The sequence below is a fragment of the Harpia harpyja genome, chromosome 8 (assembly GCF_026419915.1).
Source record: "Harpia harpyja isolate bHarHar1 chromosome 8, bHarHar1 primary haplotype, whole genome shotgun sequence".
In the NCBI taxonomy this organism is placed as follows: domain Eukaryota; kingdom Metazoa; phylum Chordata; class Aves; order Accipitriformes; family Accipitridae; genus Harpia; species Harpia harpyja.
In genome coordinates, this window is record NC_068947.1 from 45081906 (window position 1) to 45106874 (window position 24969).

Below are 24969 nucleotides of genomic sequence, written 5' to 3' on the forward strand. Positions count from 1 at the left end.
ACCATCAAGTAAAGCAAATACCTGATATAGATTTTGGAAAGCACAGGCTGCCTCAAACAGTTCTTGGAGCTCACTGCAAACCAATCTGGACATTTTGGGGCAAGAATGGAGCAAGAGGGCTAGAGCACTGAAGTGTCTCTTGAAAGAATAACTTTATTTTTAAAAGGCAGATGGAAACTGAAAGGTTGGACATCGCTCCTAGTCATAGGAACATGACAACCCTTTCTGCCATATGTCCACATTGAATTTACTGTCCAGCCTGGCAGTGTGCCCTGAAATCCAGTCAATCTTGTGATGACCTAAATCAAATTTCCCATGGACATTTCAGTAAATTTTTCACCTACTAAAAATCACATTAGGGAAGGTAAGCAATGTAGTAACTAGAAAATCACAGGTCTGTGCCTAATGTTGTATTCTCATCAGGTAATCTTCCATATATTGCATCATGGTGGTGCTTTAATATAGGTCTAATACTTTTTATCTATTTTTGTGTTGGTAGGTTTATTTAACACTTATAAAGTACTTTAAGATTTCAAGAAGGAAAGAACTAAAGAAAAACATCTTTAATTCTTCTCTTCTAGAAGTGTAGAAAGGTAAGGCTACCTTTGAGTCTGCAGTACAGTAGCACACAAGATCATTGCACACAACCAACAGAGTATGGAGGAGTTTCACTGAGCTGGCTTGAGTACTGACTCACTTCTGAGAAGTGAAGTGGCGCTTAGCACCTGAAGTTTAGGGTTAAGAGCTTAAAAATAAAAAAGCTAGCTAGTCCTCTACATTTAAACTTTTGTTCCCAAGGAAAAAAGAGCCTGATCTTTAGAAGGTACTGAGTTTATAGAAGTCTCCACTGATTTTAAAAAGGGACCTACAGAAGGCTCAGCAATTTTGAGACAGTAAGAACAGTTTAACCATCAGATAAGGACAGGGTACCTATTTACTCTCTAATTTCTGAAAATCTTGACCTAGATTTCTCCAAGTACAAAACCATCTTGTTTAGATGTTAATTCTGAATAGAATTCCAGTTTATGTACATCATTTAATCAATTGAACCATTAGAAGGTGCCATAACTGAACTAATTACATAAACTTATTGCAGTAACTTGTACCTTTGCTTTCCCTATTCCCATGTTACCATTACTTCATGTAGCCTTCCTAAAAGCACACTGTAATCTCTTCAGAGCAGAAACTAATTTCTTAATGAGAACTGTAAAAACATATTGAGTGCTACAGAAATGACAAAATAATGAAATAACATGACTTTTTTTTGCAATTAGTTGCAATAATGTAAAAATTGCCCTATCCAACAGCAACCTGATACCTGTAAGATATATTAGCAATTTAACCAGTCCTTTTCAGCTTGACAGTTCTAAATCTCACAGAGGCACCAGGGTTATACAGCTACTTCTGCCATATAATACTGACATCCAAGTTGATTGGTGCTTGATTTGTAAGCCTTTTTCTAAAAAGACAGAAACAAATAAATTTGCATGCAACTAAGTATGTTCTGATCAACTCACTCAGTACTACTTTTTTTTTTTTTTTCTTCCCAAAATGCTCATTATAGTCAAGAGAAAAGGAGAAGAAAGATAAGGAAGTGAATGTTACTCTGAGTCCATCATAAGACTTAATAAGCACTCCCAACATAAATATCTTAGGACTTGAGACCTATTTACACTGATCATAGCATATATATTCAGATCTCAAAATACAGACACAAAAGTCTAACACTGAGAGCAAATTCAGGATATTGTCGGAAGTTCCCAGGTTCTATAAGCATCTCATACCTCCTTATCCAGTGACCAGTTTGGCCCTTTAGTGCAAGAAGCAGTATATATCATATCTCATCAGCATCACCTTCACTACAAACTTGCTTATCTCAACTCTGTAAACTCAGGTTCTCATTCATTTTTCTGCCAAGTCCTCCCCGGATTTTAAATCAGGATGCACCTCCTCTAGCCTCTCCCTTGATTTCACACCACTGTCCTCCCCTTTCTGTTCTATCTTTCTGGCTTTCTCCACTCACTAATGTTCCAATATGACACAGGTTTTACTGATGTATTATGGTAAATAATACAGGCCCAGATGCCTCATGCAGGGACATGTGCAAATACGGAATTAGTGTATTCCAGATGGGTACAACTGCCTGTTTCACCTGCAGGAGCCAGTGTCTGGACACTGTGCCATCCGCTCTTCTGTGCCCTGAAAGCAATGAATGAGTTAAAATGAACAATGAATAATTTTACACAGAAACCACCAGGAATGCGTATTCCTACTGGTTTGTCTTTTTGGCTACATTTGCCTTTTGAGAATACCAGTTGGGAAAATTGTTTAGAACTCAGACACAGGGAACAATAAAACTGCTCAGTTTGTGTGTAGATGGAACATGTTACAGCTGCGTCAAGGAAAAGCTGGGTAGTTCAGCACAACAGAAACTTAGGAGGATTCCGGAGCTGAGATCTAGTAGACATTTGGAATATAAAGGAAGTTCAATCCCTGAGTAAACAGACAACTTCAAGGATCAAGGGGCTGCTTCTTCATAGCTATCACTTCTTAGAAAAAGAAACACCAGCTTTTCTGATAACTACTTTGCATTATTACCTCACTGCTGTAAAAATCCTTCCAAAAGACAAAGTAAGTCCTAGTAGCATTATAACTGTAACTGGAATAATTCAAAGATTCAGAGAAACAGAGTAGAAAATCTTTACTTAATTAAATATTTAAAGAAAAAACAACAACAAATATATCCAACACTATTCCTCCTGTAAATGCCACCCAGCTTGCTTTTTCTGCCTCTCTGTCCCCAAAGAGCAAAAACCTACCCTACAATGCCTTCTGAAGGCTGTCTGCCTGCGATCCTCTCTGCCCACCTACCGTAGGGAGCAGCTCCTCCCACCTGCACATAAAAGCCAAGTGCATGCTACCAGCAGCAGATCAGAGCACTTTCTCAGTCCTCCACTGTTCTGAGCCAGTGATCTTCTCTCCTTGGATCTTGTATACTCAAGGTAAGCTTACTGCTACTTCAGGTTTCTGTTCTAACCAGCTATTGTGAGGAAGTCTTAATGTGAACTCTAGCACTGCCTTGCTGGGTGGTGCTGGCTTCCCCCCCCCCCCCCCTTTTTTTTTTCAGATGTAGTGTCATCTGACATTTAAGTTAGTAACAGTCTGTTGTTCTAGCAATGAAATAACAACAGATCTTGCTGGGAAACACTGTGTGGCTGGGAAAAGTTCTTCTCTCCCTTTCTGATTGATTTTGAAGATATTAGTGTATACCCAGACCAATTCTAACAATTTATTATCCCTCTTAGTAGTCTCCCTCTCAGTCCAAAGTTATCAAAAAAACTACACTCTAAAGCTTCCTTAAATTCTGGTTGAGGAAAAAAAAAAAAACCAAAACAGCTTAGTGGTAATTTAAGGAAGGAATTGTTTTTTATTACTGTTATTATTATTGACTAGCCAGATTGAGCCGATCTTGGGACTGAAGTGCATCTTCACAGGTTTCACTGCCTTTAAAAAAAGTGTGATGGAACTTAAGCCCTCACAGAAGCACAGTAATAATGCTGATGGAATTCACTATCTGGTACCAAATATGCTTAAAATACACATTTCACAAGCAAAGTTCTGTTTCTTGGAACAACAGACCTTGTGTGTCTATGAAATTTCTAGATCAGCTTGAATTATATTTTATCTACAGTTTGCCTACATAGGCATTTCTAATACTAGAGGAAGGAATAGTTAAGTGCCTCAGAGACAGCTACTGAACAGTTGAAACATGAAAAAGTGGTTTGAAAACTATATCTGCACTCCCTTCTATTCATCTATCCATCCCCACAGAGATGAATCTGTTAGTGACTAGTACCAGTTTCTCATGTTGTGCAAGTCAGTGCACTTCGTACACAAAGTCACCTGTTTAAAGAAATTCCATCCTAGAAATCCTAATCCTAGAATGCCTCTCTCCAGTGCTCAGAGAGGAGGGAAAGCATGAACTACCAAAAGCAAGCAGTGAATGCTGTCTGTAAATTTTTTGTTTCTACTCTATGTAATACATCCTGCAGTTAGAGAGTGATATTTTCTTCTTGATAGCCAAACAGTTCTCTAAATTGACTCTTTTTTGTTCTTTCCCCAAATAAAAAGTCTTTTCTAAAACAGAATTATGTCCACATATAGCTCTACTCACATTAGTTGAAACATTTTAAGCTACAGTACTGTATAACAACTGCAGAACTCTGCTCTAAGTGCCCTTTTCTGCATACTGTATCTAAGACTTTTTCTGTATTTTACAAGTTATCTATTGTAACTAATGGGGAAAAGAAAACACTGCCTTCAGCTATTTGCCTGGAAGATGACATAAGTATCTTTAACCCCCCCCCCCCCAACCCAAACAAAAACCCCAAAACCAAACAAATGGAACTATTCAAAAACAAAGTACAGTGCTTTCTATAGCAGGCTTACAGTAAAACTATTTTTGCATTCAGGTAATCCATATAAATTGCCCATAGAAGACAGGAATAGAGCCCAATGGTTTTCATCATAACTGGCATTCTCTCTCTGAGCTACAAAATTTTATTCCTTAGTTAACATCTGATTTTTATAGCAAACCTCCCTTCCCTCTCCAAAAACACCCCTCTTGTAAAACACAGATATGTGATTTTAAGTGTAATGCATACAGAATTTAGATCTACAATCTGGCAGTAAAGCCTCACTGTTCACACAGAATTTTACTGTATCAGATAAATCAAAATTTCTAACAGAACAATTTTCAAGGAAAAAAAAATTTTTTTAAGTTCATTTGCCACAGGAAATTTGTACACAGCAAAATACCTTTTATTAAAGCCTGCTGTGAAATGCAATGTTTTGGCATTTGAAAAATGGATTGCAGGACATATTAAGAAAACTCTATTCAAAGGAATGCGTCTAATTTAGATCAGAATCTCCTCTGAGCAATTTCTCTCTTAGGCTGAGTAGGTAATTCAGCTTAGCATCACTTTGCAGCAGGGGATGAAGGGAAACTGCACCCAGCAGGTCTCCAAGAGAACTTAGATGTCTAGGAATGCATTTATTGACTTCTGTGCTGATCTGAACCTCCTTTTTATAAGATCAAAGCATACTAATATTAAGATAAAAATACTGTCATTTTAAAATAGCGCTACAACCGCAATAAAAAAAAAAGTGAATCAGTGGGAGAACAACGAATTCAGATTTTTTGAATAATGACCATAACATTTTAAAATAACAGAATAAAGGTAAAGAGACTATAGTAATTTTTCAGCCACAGACCAGTTAAGTGTTAAGCAGGCACGCTCAGCTCTTTCTCCTGGTGGTTGTGCTAAGGTTTTTTAGGTGTTCATTTAGGGCACTAATGCCCACTTAAGCCACCAGTGTAATTCCCACTGCTGTCAAAAGTGTTACACTAGATACCTAGAAACACAGGATAAACATATCACTGTCTGCTTATTTATGCATAGGCCTGCAGCTACGACTGCTTGTGAGACATTCTGATCTTCATGAATTTATTTTCACCCTCCTCTCTGCGAGGCAGAGATATGTTTTCCTCTGGCCATGCTGATACTAAATACATGGACTGTTTTGCTTACAGTCCCAGTGAAAATTCACGGTAGAGTCAGATTTAGCTCTCCTGGGTTCCAGTACAGCACTTTAATCCCATTCTTCATTTTGTATTCAGCCTTATGAATTCCACCACTTTGCAGCTGATCTGTCTTTGCATGACTCTTTCGGGCTGAACAGCAGGGAGAATTCCAGTGACAAACCTTGAGAGAGGTAATTTACTCCTAACACTTTTGAACTTCCTGTGAAACCCTTTACAAATCCCTTTACAGGATTTGCAAATCATTCTTGGAGGGGGTAAATAAATAAATAAATAACCAAATGACCACCTCTTTCTTACCCTCTGTGGTTAAAGGAGACCAACCCACTCTTGGCAGGATGAGCAAGCAGAGATCCACTGCCATGGACCACAAATGATGGGCAACACCTAACTGTAAGAATTCAGTCTTGGTAACTCAGTAGCAGTAAAGAGCTCAAAGAGAAGCACATAGTACTTAAGCAAAATTATTCACCTGGATCTTGTATGGCATGTAGAATATATTCTTCCTTTCTTTTCTACATTTGTTGTCATGTGCCACCTCTATAAACGTATAGGATATAATTTCATACCCATTAAAACAAACAAATGAACAACCCCCCCCCCCAACCCACCAGCTTTGCCCTATCCCTTTAGTTTTTAACCCTAGAGCTAATTTACGAGGGTACAGACTCCTAATTGCTCCTGTGGCCTTGCAAATACTGCATTTAAAAAAAAGAAAAATTAGCACATTCCAACACTTGATTTCTAGAGTAATTGCCCTAGCAATGGAGGCCTTGTCTCTTATTCTTTTAAATTGAAAATTACCACTAAGCATGCATTGCTCATAGATAAAATAGTGAATGTGTGAGAGGTAACTGGAGGACTAGCAGGAGTGATAAGGACTAGAAAAAGAACCATTAATGGTCATGTCACCACCTGCCGTAGAAGGTAGGACAATTTTCATACATCCATAGGCACATCTACAAGGCAGAATTTTCTGCCCACTTATTCTATGTCTTGCTATATATCTCAGGGGAGGAAAGATTAAGTTTTATCCCTGAAGCTTAAATATATCCCTATATTTTCCCTTACTTTTTTGGCCTTCCAATTATTCTAAGCTCTGGGTTCTTTCCTTCTACAGGGAGATAATTTTCACTAATGTCGTATTTCTAACAGAGCAATGGTTCAATGGAGTTATTGTAGTGAGGTACAAGAACAGACAAAAACATTAGAGGTGGCTTGTTCTGTCTGATTAAAAACAACAAATATTTGTATTTAACTGTATAAAAGTTTCTTACTTTTGCCACTTACACTTTCTAGAGTTTTGTTTAAGTGATGTTGCCTTTTTTGTGGCTTTCCCTCCAGAAAGTGAGATCTATTCTTTTGTGCTAACATAATTCTCCTTCAGAAAAAGTTGTGGAGTTATGTGTGTTTAAAAAGATAATGAAGAATCCTGGTTCTGAAGCCTTTTGTGGGTCTTGTGCAATAACTGTGCCTATTCTCTGTACACATCAGTAAACAATTGTGCTTGGTCTCCCCGTACTCCTGAAATGTTGGATGTGTTTCTGTAATTGTCTTGATGTGTAATGAATTTAATGTCTCATAATTGCACTGCAGGGGATTAATACCACTATGCAGTCTAGGGACATCTTTTGATGATTAAAACTTCTTCATGCAAGTCCATATTTTATAGCAAAAGCAAGATGAATGTAAGTCTGTTGCTTCTTGAATGGCAGGTGAAACTGTTGAGGGGTTTTCAAAAGGGAGTGAGAATCGGTGCCCTCTCTTGGTTAGAAAAAAATATATAAAGCAGCCCTATGAGAGCGTTTATCAGTTCCCTCTGCTGGCTACAAAGCCCACAGCCAGATGAGCAGCTGTGTTTGCGGAGGCGAAGGTCTTAAGTTCTATTCCCAGTGCTGTGTGCATGCGGTAAACTGATGACTGTGGTGTCTGTGCACGTATGTGGACATCATTCTTTATAGGGTCTCATCAACAACTACACTGAGTTCAACATGAGGGCGCTCAAAAATAATATGGAGTTCCTGGGAGGTAGAAACTTTCCACTTAAGATTTGAGAAGCATGCTAGCAGCTATGCCTTTCATAATACTACGCAGCTAGAGCATCCTTCTGTTATGCATCATATGCACACCTTGCTTGTTCCACCTCTTCACGAAAAGTGTGTGTGTGTGTGTGTTCATTACACTCAGTTTAGAGACATCTGGCCAGTTATCACAAATATTCTTGGCAATCCCAAATTGTAACACTTCAGAATGTCAGCTTCTGAGAACTCCACATTTGCAAAAAAAGAAATAAATGGTACCAACAAGAACGCTCCAACCTAAAAAAAACCCCACAAATCAAAACAAAACTGAAGAAGAACCTAACTAGTTCTTTTCCATTCTTGTAGTGAAAGGCCTGTATAATCTTGTTATGCAACTGGAGAAACAGGTCATACAATTTATGCAGTCACTCTGAAATAAAGTTGAGATGTGAAAAATATACTGCAAACTTAAGAAACAGTTTCTACTTTAAATAAATATTCATAGCACTAAAAATCACAAACTCCTGGGTCAGGTATGCCAGTTCACTTCAGCTCCCAGGAATCTATCACAGCAACATATAGGATACACATAACCTATCCTATTAAAGGGAGAATGAGTCAAAACTAACAGCTTGACATACTAGATATCAAAGGTATATTAAAAGCCAGATTTTTGAAACATCTGCAGCATATGTTTCTTGGTAACTAAAAAATCAGCCACTCTTTCCAGACCAACATACTGCTGCATTCTTCTCTCTGAAAGTAAGAAGTGGACAGTAGTGCACTGTAGACTTGCATAAGGAACTTGAAGCAAAGCATTTGTCCATTTTTGCAATTGAAAATTCCAGAGAGCAAAACAAGTTTCTAACAAAACCCAGTGTTATGATGTGAAGCAACAACATATATATATACTACACTACAGTCTCTGAAATGGAGATGCTTACATTGCCTCTCATTTACTCAATGTAATTTTCAAAGGGACAGAACGGATGATGGCACAGCCCCAGGGACACTTATACCAAATACAATCAACTTACCACTGAAGAAATCTAGCATTCAAGTCTGCTTACGCCAGCACATGACTTACCTCTAGTCTGCCCTTCCATTCTTCCCACCATGTGTGGAGCTCCAGTGAATGCAGAGTATCAGAACAAGGGTCTTTTATGTGGCTCAGAGAACAGAACTTCTCTTTCAGCTTGCCTTAAAAAAAAAAAAAAAAGAAAGAAAGAAAAAGGAAAAGAAGGTGTTTGGATATTTCCCAGTATTTCGTTGTAAATTAATTAGATTATATTAGTCCAACTCTCGGTTGATGGACATTAATATAAAACACACAACTGGGACGCTTGCTGGCAAATCTCAGCAAAAAGTCAAGAGGTAGTTACTTTAGGTCTAAGTAGAGCAATAAAAGCAGGCTTGTGAGAAAAGTTTATGTTGCCAGCATTGATATGTGTCACCTGTACTATAGGTAAAAAGGAAATAAGTGAAGAGTAGTTAAGCAAGTACATCCCACAAGCACTAGCATTCACACAAAACGTATTTTAGAAAATGAAGGAAAAAAGACAACACTCAGTACTTATTTCCTTTCAGTCAGTGGCTTGAATTGAATTTACCATAGTAGCACATCACATTGTTCGCTGCAGAAAAATGCAAAGCTTAGGCCTTTAGGAGTATGTCTCTTGTGCTTTACTGGTTCCAAAAATGTCAGTGCTTGTCAAAGTGTTTTTGAAATAAAACCAAAACCATGTTAATAAAATGAACTTTCCAAGACAATGCTGGCCAAAACTGATTCTTAGATTTCTTTTCAGTAATAAACTGCCTCTGTGGTTGCTGAGTTGATAGGGAAAAGGATTTAAAGGGCCAAAGCCAAGTTCTGGTTAACTTAAAGAGGGTAAAAAAAGAGCTGTCAAACAGGGCACAAGCCCTCCAATGAATGGAAAGACTTGTGCTGAGGGTGGACAGAGCTTAGTAAAATCCAGCTGTGCTTTCAAAAATGGCTGTAATCATTACTAGGCTCCACTTGAATGTATTTTGAGACTGGAATACTTGTTGTGGGTACTATTTCTGATATGCTGCTGTAGATTACTGGACAAGACTCGGTACTTTTAATGTAGAATTCACAGGCTGAATGTCAGTTCACAGGAGCTACCCTGCCTATTCATTAAATAGTAATTCCCTACATGAATTAACAAGGCAACAACTGGAAGGATTCTGTCCCATCCTATCCCAGCCTTCCAGATGAATAGCTCCAAAAATATGCTCCAGTGAAGGATGAAGGTGTTCATGATGAACTGAGTTCCTACTGTGCACGCAAGTGGCGTGCAAGTCTGGGCAGTGAGATCTCTGAACTGTTTTGCTGTATGTGCATATAGGTGCAGACGCAGCAGCAGTTTCTGTTTTCCACAGAAGGAAGTGGTGCAGTAGTTGGATGTTCTGTGCCTGTTGCAGGAATTCCTGCTCTCCTCCAGTTCCAACCAGCATAGCTCAGTTTAGGAGGTCTATGCAGTACAGTCCAAGCTGCCATTGCAAGGGTGTTTTCTTAGTTCTTATGCTTAGAACTCCTACAGGCTATTACTATCTTTTGGAGATCTGGGCATAATTTATTACATCAGGAAACATGGAAAAACATTTTAGGATTGCTCCCTAAGCTTGTGTAACTAGCCTCAGCTAAAAACATTGCTCACACTATCCTGGAAATAAAGAAAACTTTAGTTTTTAGATGTGTTTAACATCCAAGCCTGATACTTGATTAAAGATTCATTTGCAGCAGTAAATTTTTTATTTTTGTACTGCTATAAAATTATCAGATGGCTTTTAAGTTGTAGTTTAAAGGAAATCCACTCATCTCAGCTGTCTTTTGTTATGTCACCTTCATTGCATCTCATTTTTAAGTTGCTCTTAAGCAGCTAGTTGCAAATACTCAGTACCTAAAATCCAAGCTACCAGTTAGTTTTGGCACGTGATTCTTATAGTGCATCTCTGTTCCACAGTCAAGGCAAGAGAGCTCTTAGATTCAAATTTCAAGGACAAAAACTACCTTTCACCGAGTTCAGAATTCACTTGCAATGAGTATTTTATATTATTCTTTTGAAACACCCTATTTTCAACATCACATGTCACTCGTATGCTGAACGCTCTCAAGAACTCAAAAGGACTACGAAACACAAGCAAAACAAATTCAATTTGTGACTGCTCAGAGACATCTTCTCTGCTACACGTGCTTTCAACTTTCTACTGTTTATCTCATGAAAACAAGTATTTAAAAAATAAGTGAACAGAAATCTATTTTATTTTCAATGCTCCATTCATCAAGCATATTTTGGGAGCTGGAATTTTAGCTTGGTGGACGCTCATAACATACAGCCTTATTCTTCAAAATAACAACCGCATCCACGAGACTGAGAGCAGCTCCCTCAACTCCCACCAAAGCTGAAGCTAACTGAAGAAGTAAATTGGCGCTTTCCGGGGGCACTCAGCACCACAGACTTCAGCTCAGGGCACAGCAACCATTCCTTCCCAGCTTCTCCCCCCCCCCCCCCCGCCACCCAAGATGATGAGGAGAAACATTTTTGCTTGCTCAACTGCTTATAAGTCTTTTGAGAGTACAGGGAAACATGAAATGTTGTACCTGATGCCCAAAAGCTATCGAGATAGCAGGGGTTTGTGTCAGCGGGTTCAATTTAGTGACCCTTTAGTTGTTAAAAAACCAAAACCCGAACCGACGGAACCCCCGTTTTGGTTTAAAACACCGTAACAGAAGTGGCCGTTAAGCACCTGCGTCCCACAGAGCCTGCACCGAGTTGAATCGCTGAAGAGGCCGCGTCACACCGCCTCAGCCGCGCGGCACCCTCGGGGCTCCGCCCCGCTCGGCGGCCGTTACCCGCCAGTAACGGTCACGGCGCGAGCCCGCCCCCGGCCGGGCCGTGCTGTCGCCGCCACAGCCCTGAAGGAAGGCGCCATCGCCTGGCGGGGCGGTGACAGCCCTCGGCGGGCCGTGGGGCAGCCGCGGTTAGGGGCCCCTCGTCAGTCAGGCCGGGCCCGTCACGTTGGTGTACCACCTCCCGCCTCGCGTTGTGGCTCTGTGCTTCCGGCCGGCTCCAACGTTAACGCCATTTCTGCACATAGGCAGTCAGAAAAGGGATTCAAAGCCTGCACCTCTCATTCCCAAAGGAGAGGCAAGGGTTGAGGAGAGCAGAAACTCCCCACAGCCCAGTCAGCTGAGGAGCATTTATGGAAACACAATGCATTTGAGGTTTCTTGGGTTTCGGAGATACAGCCCGGGGGCTTCGCTTCTGCGTGCCAGCCCTCCGTGCCCCTTTGTGAAGGATCTGGGTAGCATTAGCTCGCGCAGATGCGGACAGTGCTGGAAGGCCAAAAATGAGGGGGGCAGAGGGGGGGCTCCACTCTCTGCTGGAAAGAAAATGTCGCATCCTGCGAGGGGAGGCTGCTCAGAAAGAGAAGGAAGGCTGCTCCAGCATGCACCACAGGAGGTTCAGGACCTTTCAGATTTCCCCATCTGGAGACAAAATTGAGGCCGCTGTAAGTTAAAAAAAAGGAAAAAAATGTCCATTTTGAAGTTAAGGTTCTTTGGTCTTAAAACCAAAAAAAGCCCATCTGCAAAAAATACTGTTGTATATGGGTATCTAGTATAAGGAGAGTAACCAGTCTTGTAAAGTTGAAATTCTAAAACTCCAAAACTCCCCCCAAAATACCAAACGCTTTGGCGGGATATGAGGAAAGAAATATCACGTGAGGAAGGAAAATGATAAAACTACTGTACTCAACAGGCAGGGAGTTCAGAAGGCAAACAGCTGAATGGAACAGCTTTATCATTTCTTTCCAATCTGTTCTCCCCACCCCACTTTGTTTAGCACAAAGGTTTTTCAGGGTGAGTCTTTTTGATCTATGAGTTACATCCCCCAGCATGGCGGAGCCCTGACTCATGATCAAGTGTTTAAGGCAAACAGAGAGCAGCAGCTCCTGAACCTGAAGGCTTGTAAATTGTACACAGAGCAAAGCTGACTCCTGGGCTCCTGCTCCAGTCCCTTTAACACACTCTTGCTTACACAAATGATCGGTATGTCTGGAAAGATATTATACTACAAACGCTTCACCTCCCTCTCCTGGCTGCAGAAGCATCCAAGAACATCACATACAGTAGATTAATGAATGTATCCTTACAAGCACCCTGGCAACATCACTCTCATTTTAGAGGAAATTGAGGCACAGAGAAAGTTGCTGGTGTAGCATTTCAAGAGATTGCTCCTGGCGAAATTCACAAGTGTCTTCCTGTCACGATGGGGGCTAGTTGGAGAGCTTGGTTCCCATCCGGGCACCTCAATGAGAACCAGATTTTCATGAGTGCTCAGCACCCAGTAGCTCTCGCAGTGACACTCACAGCCAAATTTTCTGAAAAGTTTCTTTGATCATCTGGCTGCTGTCTCAGTGGAAGTGGAGAGCTTTTGAAAAATCTGATCCTGCTTGTGGGTGCTGAGCACTTTTCAAAATTCTTGCTTAAGTGACCTGGCCAAGGATACAGACTAAAATCTGAGCAGAACCCACTTTGCCTAATCCCTAGGCCAGTGATTTAACCACAGGCGTATCCTTCCATCTTCAGCAAAGAAAGAATAGACACTAGTTGGGGCAGGAATCAAAATGCCAAATAATTGCCAGTACCCATGCCTGCCAAGAAGAATGCCCGGATACTTGTGGGCAAACCAGACAGCCACATTTTGGTACTTTCCTGGGAAAGGATTATTTCTAGTAGCAGTGCCAGAGTCTGGCAACCTGGATTATGCTCTTTCCAGATGTACCTATTTCTTTCTGGGCTAAAACTCTTGCGAACATGCCCTCACACAGGCACACCCTCCCCACTCTTCAGAAAAAAACAGCAGCTATCCAAACACTGTGCTGTCTCCATTATCCTTAGAGAGCCAGGCACGCTTGGGCAAGACAACACTATTTTGTGTAATGATTAAGAAGCAGTGGTCGTGTCAGTGAAGATTCTTGTTTTCATTGAATATTTCATTCATTTCCGAACATAAGCAACCACTTAACTGCAGTTGTGCTAGATGCAGAGGAGGAAACGCATGCTATTCTTGGCTGGACTTTACCTCTGGAAAGCAGCAGCCTCCTTACAGCAGCCTCTGTAAGCTGCACGATTTAGCTACATTAGAGGTTGTCCTGAACCTCAAGGAAGGACCTGCCTCCAGATTCTGAGTACCCCAAAGTGTGAATGTATGCAAAACCCCCAAAACCCAGCCTGGATCCTGTATTTTGTGGTCTGTTTGTGTGAGGCCCATTTGCAAATTACAGTTTCCAAAGCCATGAGCTCAAGGCTAGCTTAGAAATTCCTCCCCAAACTGACCATATCTATTCAGCTGCCACTCGAGATGCTGCTGTGTCACTCAGCATCAACTTGTTGGACTGTCTATCACAGGACTCCACCTCAGAGTCCAGCTTTCATTAGGCTCCGTCTCACTTCTGTCACCAGCTTTCAGACCATATCCTGAGGCAGTATCTGACCAGTCTGGTAACAGAAAGATAAGGCACCCAGTCACTAGTGTGTTTTAAGGGAGCATAGATATCACATGATAACTATTGAATGAAAATGTTTACAGAAAAATAGTTTTGTAAAACAGCTCAGACTAAGCTGTGGCTGAGGGTTCAGCTCAAGCTATATAAGCCAAAAAATGCAGCTGTATCTTTTCTAGCTACAGCTAGAAACAGCTAAGTGTACTGGAAAAACCTGGGGGGGGCGTGCAGAGACATACTCTCTTAACAGAGGATTACACCTAAAAGCAAGCGTGAACATGTTTTCTGCTCCGTTGTGTCTATACCTGTAATAACGCAAGGAAAGTGATAGCTGTGGTTCGTGCTTTAATTGTTGAATGACAGTGCTTTCACTTGATTCTGACATCTGCTGCAGTAATTATTGTAATAACAACTCTAGTCAGAAGCTGGACTTTGGAGCGATACCCCAGTCAAATATTACAGCCTCAGCTTTACAAAGAGAAAAACTGAGGCAGAAAGGGGTGAGGTCATGCAGCTTGTTTATGCAGACAGTTAATTGCACATGCTTTAATGTACCTTGTGACCTAAAAAGTTATAGGGAATATCACTGGAGGAACTTGGATTATGATTAGTAATTTTGTGGGCCTTCATGTTTTTGTCGGCAAATTTGTAACTACAACTTTTCCCTTTTTCCACATCTTGCAGATTTTTGTTTATTTATTTATAATTCTCTTGTCCTGTCCTTGGAAGAAGCCAAGGCATTTCTGTGGAAAAGCTGGGGTCTACTGAGGGCCCAGGTCAAGAAGTCTGTCTTGGGTGTCATCTCCTCTGAACTCAGAAACAAGCAACAGTTCAAAAGAGGTCTTAGTTTGGCGAGTAGCAAGGTCATCAGAACACAGCCTGCTGGTAAAGGACTGGAAGATGTGAGGCTGGAGCAGAGGTATCAGAAAGGGCCCATGGAAGAGGGTGGCAGGTTTGACAGTCCAGCCTGATGTGCCTTTGAAGCAGAGCAAACAGGCGTTCCAGCACTAGCAGAAAAGGGTGCCAACATTGATAAAGGTTGATGTGCAGAAGATTGACCGTTCTGTGCAATTGCCTTACTCTGGAACCAAGGTCTTCTACTGTGAGGCTGTTGCATTTTCCTTCTAGGCTTAAATACCCTAGCACTAACTTTTCCACTTGGTCTTAAGTGTAGTTTGGGGCTTGTGTCTTTGGTATTAACAGGGTAACACAGAGACTTAAAGGTGGGATACTCAGCTCCTAGGTAATCAGTCTCATTATGAGATACTGTTACTCTGGGAAGGTTATGTTTCTGTCTTAATTTTGTCTAGAAATGCACTCCAAGAAATGAGAGATGTTTCCTTTTACAACTAATGCTTGTGTTTCCACCAAAGAGCTGTACTTATGAATTGACATATTGTGAGAAAAAGTTTTGCTTAGAAGTTCCTGCTTATTTCTTTGGGAAATAATTGGAATCACTTACTAAGTATAATCACTTAAAAGTGGAAAAAAGTTCCACTTTCAGGAGAGGACAGTCAGCATTTCCCAAATCATTCTTCTCTTTGTGCCCATGAAAATGGTCACTTGAAATCACTGCCTACTGACATAGGTCTTACAAGAACTTGGGTCTCATTCTTAACCCAGACAAGCGTTAGAGAAAACTGTACTTCTAGAAACTACACAATCCAGCCTACCTAAACAGAGAAGTTTTCCAGCCTTTACAGATTCACCCATGACAAAGCAAAACACCTTCCAAGCCTGGCTGAATTTACACAGCTAAATAAATCACTTTTTAAGTGTTTAAATGTCATTGTGAGAGTGAAAAGATGAAATGTGCTGTATATCATCTCTACAAAACCAGAAGTATATTATATTATAAATAAACAGAGTTTGCTTGGTATTAGGGACATAGGAAATTCCATTCAAGAACAGACAAATGGCACATCTTGTCTGGTATCCTGCATCTGGCACAGGCCTATAACAGATGCTTAAAATACTTGGCTCTGTTGGTCCCACAGTCTCCCCTGTTCCACCTACCACCAATGTTATAAATCACTCAGTTTTCCTAACCTCTGGTGAGAGTCTCTTTCCTGCTCACTTGTATAATATGGGAGATGGAAGCACAGGCCAGGGGAATACTTATCCACAGTGGCTGGTACCGAATTTGTCTGAACTGTGGTTCTGACTGTTTCAGAACATATATGGTATTACTGCCTGTATTGCCTATGTAGCCAAACAAAGCAACACGTAGGTGAGGACTATGCTTAGCTCCAGAGAAAGGGGGAAGCAAACCCCTTCTCACCCTCATTTGCACATAGCCAGCAAGTGTACCTACCACTAGCCTATTATTAATCAGCTGCCCTCTTTCTATCAAGGCACTGCCACCTAATGCTCCCTACTACTCAATGACATATATATCCTGGTGTGGCTTTCTTAGTAACTTTTATAGTTTAATGTATGATGACTGAAAATTAAATGAGTTTATTGTCTATCAAGCAGAGTTCACTTTTGTCCTTATTCCAGGGGTTATCAAAACACGGTTATCAAAACCCAATCAGGACACATAATGCAGGTTCTCCTCTTTAGTTGCCTGGTGCTTCTAGCCATTGTCGCTAGTGTGATATGCCTGCACCCAACAAAACTGACTGTGGCGCTCTCCCTTACTAGAAATGTACTTCCCACAGACCATATCCCTTTATTTTCTACAATCTCATTCATAACCAACATGAAATTCAATTCAATGGCACAATCTGTTAAGGGCCTCTAAAACAGACAAATGAAAAATCCAAACCTTTCCATTTGAAAAGTTAAAGTTTTAAAACCCCTTTGTATTAATTACATTACACCTTCCTTGTATTCCCCTGTGAAATATAACAGGATTTTTAAAAGGCTAAAGAGAATTTATGACTATAGGTAACTACCACATCAGGTCCTTTCACATGTCATCTTACAGAAACAACAGAAAGAGAAGGGTAGCTACAGAAATTATGACACGTCATGTCTAAGCTATATTGTTAAAAAATTGAATTTGAAGGAAAAAAAATTAGTGTCCCTCAGTTTGAGCATATTATCTCTACAGTAGCTGAATGCTCTTAGGGAATGACCTAATAAATCTTTACATATTAGTAAGGGAAAGCTGAATCCTGATGGTGTGCCTAGGCTGTCGGATATAGTTTCAGATGTCAGCTTTCTCCATGCTCAAGGATTTTTCTGATTTTGGTTCCATCTACTGAATATAACATTGTGTCAAAGGTCCAAATCTAGAGAAGACCTTTGATCTAGCTACCCCAAATTTGTATCCACAAAGAACAAGGCTTTGCAGTATCAATCTGCTTGAAAGAATGGACACATTAAAGCTACTACAGTACCTTGTAGAAGTTTGCATCCTTTAACATATTCCAAATCAACCATAAATTGAGGGATGGCCAGGCTCAATATTAGCAGGAGCTCTATGACTTTCTGCACTTTTCTCCTGTTGTACAAGAGGAATGACTTTCAGAATATCCATCTTATTTCAGTCAGGAACAGAAGTAGAGGTTTTTCAAGGCAGACAAATGAGTCAGCCACTTGTTCCAAATAAATGGAAATGGTATTCCAAGTTTCCTAGACAGCCTTAAAAACTACATAGAGCAATTCAGCAGCTTAATATATTGTGTTCTACACCTCACATTTAAGAAGATGCAAAATCACATTCTTTTTATTCCAGATAACAGTTGGTTTACCCACAGCAGTCCAAAGCCATCTCATTTTGTCTCTGTCCTCGACATACATGCCACTCATCTTGCTTGTGCCATTCCCAAAACCAAAAGTAGCACTCTTCAGAGTAAAGAGCAGCAGCTGAGGTTCCCAGACCGCCACGGGTATCCTAAATAATACTGAACTAAGTGTCTTAATCTCTGTGATTGCGTTTGGCCATTTGTATAATGAAGGTGTTAATATTTTGCTTTCTGAGGAGGAATATTGTAAACCTTAATTAATATATCAGTGACAAAAAAGGCACGAGTTACAACTTTAACTGTACTGTAAAATAAAACATCTATGTGGATAATTATAAGGAGATATATAAAACTATAAAAATAATTTCTTTACTGCAAACCTTGCCTTAACAAGAAACATAACTCCTTCCTCCCTCAAGAAAGCTAAATACACTGACTCATGTCTTTGTTTAAGTGTCATGGTAAATTTGTTCTTTTATAATGTGTAGTAGTTTAGCTTTGAACTTTTGATTTTTGGAAAAGGCAGAGCGGAAAAATGTTTTCATGGGAGAGGAGTGCACATTCCAGAGCTGTCGACTGTTACTCGTTTATGAGGGGAGGAAAAAAAAAAAACAAACTACTTAGGTTTTAGGCTTTGGTTGATGCAATTTGTTGTTGTCTGGTATTTTGTGATAAACCAAAGATTTACACTGTACAGTGAAATATTTCCATTTTCTCTCTCATTTTTCCAGCTTTTGCTTGTTCAAAACTCTGAACAAGCTTGAAACTGACTGCCATTGAGGAGAGAAAAGTTAGCTTTGTACAAATAGAAATAGTGATCCTCTGTAATATACAAAGTAGTCCAAAGAGAAAATAACTCACAGTTTACTGTGAATTATAATGCTACACACAAGCATGATGTGGGAATGCAGACAATATTACTCATAAAAACAAGACGTGAGCCCTTCATGGTGTCTTTGTAACCCAAGCAACATTTTTAAACACAATTTCCCTATGCTGTTTCATGTTTATTTAATGTATTAACATTTGATTATGTAAAAAAAAATTATTAAAATAGGAAAATAAAATAAACTTTATGCAGCTTATTTATTCAGTAAAGTAAAAAAATATTTCTGTGCTGTCCCGCATATTTTGAAGAATTTTAATGTACATGCTTTCTTCCCTTCTCTTTCTAGAAAGAGAAGAAAATGCAGATTGTCAGAATGCTTCAAATTTGATACTCAGCACTGTTATGATCTCTTCATTACTGGATGTTGAGTCCGGATATCAGAACTGGTTCAGTGAAGTACCCTCCTATTAAGTTGAGGTAATTTTCTTCCTAACAATTCAATTGTTTAAAGCGTTACAAAAGGTGTCCTCCCACCCCCCTATTCCCTGCTAATAAAAACATTTCTGGGCAGGACATTATACTGTGCAATATAGCATCTGTTGACGTGAAAGACATGAGAACTGATGCTTTTGCTAACAGGCAGGGAGATCCAGGCCCCATTTATTAATAAATGATGTGTTCTTGCTAAATTTATAAGATGACCACACTGAATTGGGTTTGGAAAGCAATTGCAAGTGTCAGCTCCTTTCCCTTTATAGAGGGAATAGTGACATGATAGATGCAACATCCTGGATTCATGGCCTGTTAAAAGACTACCATACAACCATTATGGATATGTCAGAGACTGCATTCTTTGCTGCACTGGCATTAAGAGCTAAAGTCATTGAGGATAGAGAGCATAATTAATGAAAAAGTCTAATGCTGAAACAATGCAATTAACAAGTCTTTCAAAGTTTCATTTCCTGGTGAAAATTATTGCCATTGAAAAGGATCTATCTTGTAAAAAATCTTAACAAAGGCTAGAAACTACATGAAAATACCAGCCCCAAGCCAGAGATGAGGAGAGAACTTCTTAATTCACAAAGCCAGAAGATGTCAGGGTATTATTCTGAGAGAGGGAGGCTTTGCCAAGGTCATCAACTGCTTTTCAGACACACATTGAGATATGTTTCTACTTAGTGCGATGGGCATCCATACAGTAGGTTATTTCATAAATATTATTCACTCAGCATGAAAAACTGCATTTATGAAGGCCTACCAGTCACTGGTTAATAGTGTTATGTTTTCCCTCAAGAACAGAACTGCACAAATTGCAGGCCTGATGTAGTCACAATATGTTATAGGAACGTGTAACTTAGGATGCAGATGGGAAGGCCGTTAGTTGCAGAATTGTATTCCAAAAAAAAAAAGCAGGTGGCTCTGAGGCTGGCCACTGCCCCATAAGGATGTGGAGATGCAATTAATTTCAAAACTAAGGTACACAGAAAACATTTTCAGAAAGTTTTCTGCCCTCACACAGCTTTAATGTATCCCCTCATTTCTTGGTATATCAGTAATCAAGCTACTGTCAGTTTTCTTTCCATTGCCCTAATAGAATTGCACATCTTTCACAGTATGTTAACCTGAATCTTAAAGAAGCTGCGGTTTTATTTTGTAGCTTCCTCTTCTCCCCAGTTAAAAAAAAAAAGCTTCTAGAAATACACACCAATACTGAATCAGAAAAACATGGTTAGTGTAATAAATCTTATCTAAAGCAATCAATTCAAGTGGGTTATCATATAATCATGATTGCAGACAAGAGGAAAAGAAAAAAAATAAATACAGACATAGGTGCACAGGAAGATCAGTTAGGGGATAGATATATTATTATTATATCTAACAAAGCTGCCTCAGGCTCCACATTTGCTTTCGAAGTAATGGAATTCTGTTACAAGACAGTAACCAACGTGGCACATAATTCTTTAAGGTCATTTAAAGCCTGCCTGTTAAACAAACGTTACTCTGATTCCTCCCCACCCCCCCCTCCCCCCCCCAAGGATTCATAATATTTCCTGTATACTTTCAGCAATTTTTGTCCTATGTCTCCTAAACTATCATTTTGAACCACTGAGAAATTGTTTGCCTAAAACCAGAACTCTGTTTTCAATACCTTTCTGTTATTAATATTCCTTAAGTTACACTTCAGCTTCCAATCAAGGTTTGCTGCAACAGTTTCTTTTGAGGCAAGTCCACTGTAGGGTACCTTGGATCTCAGCTAGAATGCACAGTATGTCATGTGAACAGTAAAAAACAATATAGCTCAACTTTCCCAAAGTAGGTTGAATCAGGAGTTTTAAGGATAATCAAAACCATATTTTTACTAGCAAGCAGAGCCAATAAGTCATTGAAGCTATATAAATATATTCATACCCACATTGCACTTCATTATAAAAAGAATCTCACACCCAGGAACACAAAAATTCTTGCTGTGGAATACTGAATAATTGTGGAACAAATAATAAATGGAAGAATACACTGATCTTTGCATGAGAATTGCATCATAAAAAGGATCCCAGTAAAATAAGCTGAATCTTCAGACTTTTATAAACTTTTTATGACTTTTTTAGCAGACATTGGAAAACTTGAAGGACTTTGTACAGAGCAGTATTATTTACAGGAGAAGTATTTATTGCTTACATTCTTTAAGTGAAATTTATGTATGATTTCATACGCAAATACACGCAAGCATGCAAGTGTATGTATGTTTTTAGCAAAGTCTGTTACTAAATATTTTGGACCAGCTTACAGTCTTCAGTAATGCCAATAGATAGGTCCTAGTCAGTTTAATATTTTATGTTAGCAAGTTATTCTACATGTGAGAATACATCTGTGTAAATGCAATGGTATATTTCTTATAGATGTTATTTATGTGTATGTGTCTTTACATGACTTGTGTCTAGACCCAATCTGGATTTAGCCTGTTGCCACTGACAGCAGAATATAAATCTTTGCATGTTTCCTCTCGTTGAACTATTATTTTTTTCCTTTTTTTTTTTTTTAATATTGGCTTTCATTGCACTGCTAACTACAAAGGCTGATTTATCAATATAAGTGGAAGTTATCTGAACAGCAGCCAACATAGAACACAGAGTCAATAGCAATGATTCATGGCATTTTTTTAGTTTGTTGTGGGTTTTTTTAATGCTTAGAGCCCATATATGCAAGAAACTATTTCCCATACTGTGAGATGGAAATATTGCTCACCCCTTTGTAGAATATAAAGCTGAGAAGTGAAATTGAAGCGATTTAGTCAAAACTAAACACTTTCCTCATCTCAGAAAGGTAGCACTGCGCAGTTCAGCCCAATTGTGGCTACCTGAAAAAGGGAAGAATTTGAGCACCTATGCCTGAAATCACACATTTTTAAGTTGTTCTAACCACAGCATAGGCACAGCTAAACTGAATGATTTCACCATCCTGAGTTATTTCCCACGTTCCTTTGTTACTCCAGTAATGTCAAAAAATGCAGGAACTGGGAAGTCATATGATCTGCAGGAAAGAGAATATTGTGGTTTCTAAGAAAAATATTTATTACCAAGCAAGCTATTTTGATTTATTAAATGATAGCTTCCCATCATAGTGTTTTTTGATATGGTACTTGAAACCACAATCGTTGTATAAAGCCAGGACTTTATTTGTTTAAAGGCATCCACTAGTGTTTTTCTTAATAGAAATATCAGTTCATGACAATGCCAGGTTCATAGAAGCTCATCCAGGAATAAACTCTCGAAAAAAATTTTTTCCTAGAGTGTCCATTAAGCCAGTGCAGGCACCATGTCTCACTGCTAGTCTTCTAACATTAGATTTATAGGATGTTATAATTAACAACAGGTGACGGGCAGCACTACATGCACAGCAAGCTAAGTAAAAAGACTGGCAGCTCAAGAGCCACTTGTGAATCATCAAAACTTTTCCCTGGATAAACTCAGTAGTAAGCCTGGTAGGTTTTCTGGCAGTTGTTTGGATTGGGGGTTTTTTGGTTGGTTTGTTGGGTTTTGGTTTTGTTGTTGTTGTTGTTGTTTTTTTAAATCCCACCACCCACCCTCTCTTTCTTTTTTTCATGTCAAAGATTAGGGACCATCTGTCTGTTTTTACAGTTATGTAGCTTTTCTGCTTCTATGTTTATCTATCTATAAAATAAGACAAATTATTCTTCCCTACTCAGAGAGGACTTCTTGGAGGATTACAGACAAGTCCACAGACAACATTTTTAAATTATGCAGATTTTTAAGAGACACTTGTGTCTCTGTTATTCCAGGTCTCTCCAATTCTCATTCTGTACAAATAACACAAAGGAAAAGAAAACGTTCAAAACTTATACAGCCTCCGCATCAATTTTAAGAAAAGCAGTTCTTCAGGTTAGGACTGAAAAGGAGGGAGGAAGACACTGAAAAACATGTATCAGCAAAACAAAAATATGTCCCAAATGAGTTTTCATTTGCATAGTTAAACAAATACCATTCTTTTTTTTTTTTTTTCTTCTGCTGTTGTGAGAATACAAGTGAGGCAAGGTATGTTGGAAAAGGCAATGGTTTTCTTTAACCAAGTGAAGAAGGACTTGTATCCTAAATCTACCAATAGATCCAACTTCTGTGAATCATTTCCAATGTACTAACCTGATGTGATCGTGATATTCATGAGTTAAGTTCATATCATAACATAATGATTATAACAAATGAGTACTTTTTTTTTTTTAAATAAAAATACACTTCTGTTTTTGGTAATTGGCTACATATCCTCATTGACATTAGTAAATACTTTAAATGTATTAACTGGTAGGAAGATGTAAATAGGAATGCTCAAAGGAAAAAAAAAAAAAAAAAATCAGTATATGTACTGTAGAAAGGACTGGAGATTTTTTATGGATACATCCCACACTCTTGCCCATATAGTTCCCTGAGTTCTTCTACCAATAACCCTGATACATTAATTTCTACTAAAGCCCTTTTAGAGTGTTTCTTCCCTCCTTTTATCCACCCCAAAATACACTTGAATCAGTAACCTTAAAGTTCTTAGCATTACTATATTAGAGAGCAATGACTACTATTCTAGCTTTATGTTACCAGGCTGCCAACAGGAACACATGGTGCTAAAAGTTTGAGTTCTTACAGTGTAGTGAGCTAACATTCTCTGAGAACTCTCTTCACATTGACTGTGGAAAAACATGTTCATTTTTTCCTGAGCTTATGGGATTACTGTAGGCCTGGACTGGATATTAGTACCTGAGAGAACCTGGGCTGTGACGACACTATATAGCTTTGCATATACTAACACATATACATGCACTTCCATACCAGAAAGTGATCAGTTTTAATGCCTGTCCTTTGCTTGTGATTGTAGAATTGGATCACTTGTCTCAAATCCACCAATGAACATTAAATTGTATGTTTAGTCAGCACAACCCAAACCAGTACTAACTTTTTAGGGAACATTGTGTTAACTTCATTGTGAACCAGAGTCTCAACTGATTTTCTTAAACTACTTGATTGTATAGCGGTAACTATGAAGTGAGATGGTTGCGATGGTGAATTTATCCTGCTTGTTGCAGACTTTGCACTTCATTAAAATTCACATAGCAGTGCTTATCTATAGCCGAGACACAAAGGTGCCCAGGGGAACACTTGTTACTTTGGGTAATTAATCAGAGGTGATGGGAAATTTTTCTTAGTGTTCTTGATAATCTCTAGGGCATCATCAAACTGTGAAATTTTGGCCTCACTGAAGTGGAAAGCTAGTTTCATCAGTAACTAGAATAGGCCAAGACATTTCTCACAAAGCACTTAACGACCTGGTGTCATCTGGCAATGTTTCTCTGTGCAGCCTTTTTTCAGAGCTGGAGAAATAGTTCATTTCTATCAAATATTTCATATGCATACATAACAAGCCCCTTGATTTGGTAATCATAGGCACATTTTAAGGAAGGTTCTACACATTCTTTAGGGTAAATACATTTTTAAAGGGCTTGAATCTATACTCAAATAAAGTCTCGCTTGAATCTATACTCAAAAAAAGTCTCTCAGCTCAGCAAACTTGAAATCACATCCTCAATAGGAAATTTGTGGTTTTGCATCGGCAGGGAGAGAGTATATAAGACTGTCAAAATGCTTGGAGATTCAAGCACATAGCTTGAAACAGCCTGAAGGCTTCCACTTTCTAGAGCGAGCCTAGCCTCAAAGGAAATTTTTTTATAAAAGAGAAATGCTTCCTCCATCAGATGCCCAAATTTAGGGATGTGTTCCTAAAAGAATAATC

At 39.1% G+C, this 24969-nt stretch overlaps 1 protein-coding gene and 1 long non-coding RNA gene across 7 annotated transcripts in view; one reads left to right on the forward strand and one right to left on the reverse strand.

Annotated features, from left to right (window-relative positions):
* The window catches only part of LOC128144865 (uncharacterized), a 249212-nt gene that overhangs the window by 188420 nt on the left and 35823 nt on the right, over positions 1–24969 (reverse strand). Inside the window, exon 3 of the long non-coding RNA XR_008236235.1 lies at positions 8711–8823. This is a non-coding gene — a long non-coding RNA (uncharacterized LOC128144865). The remainder of the gene's footprint in view (positions 1–8710; positions 8824–24969) is intronic.
* The window catches only part of COL8A1 (collagen type VIII alpha 1 chain), a 93737-nt gene continuing 71666 nt past the window's right edge, over positions 2899–24969 (forward strand). For 2 of the 6 annotated variants that reach the window (XM_052794213.1, XM_052794217.1), the window contains exons 1-3: positions 2914–3002; positions 5681–5775; positions 19025–19155. The gene's annotated coding sequence lies outside the window, so the exon portion shown is untranslated. Of the gene's footprint in view, positions 3003–5680; positions 5776–19024; positions 19156–24969 lie in introns of all 6 variants that reach the window. The other 4 variants (XM_052794216.1, XM_052794219.1, XM_052794215.1 and 1 more) reach the window with 3 other exon arrangements.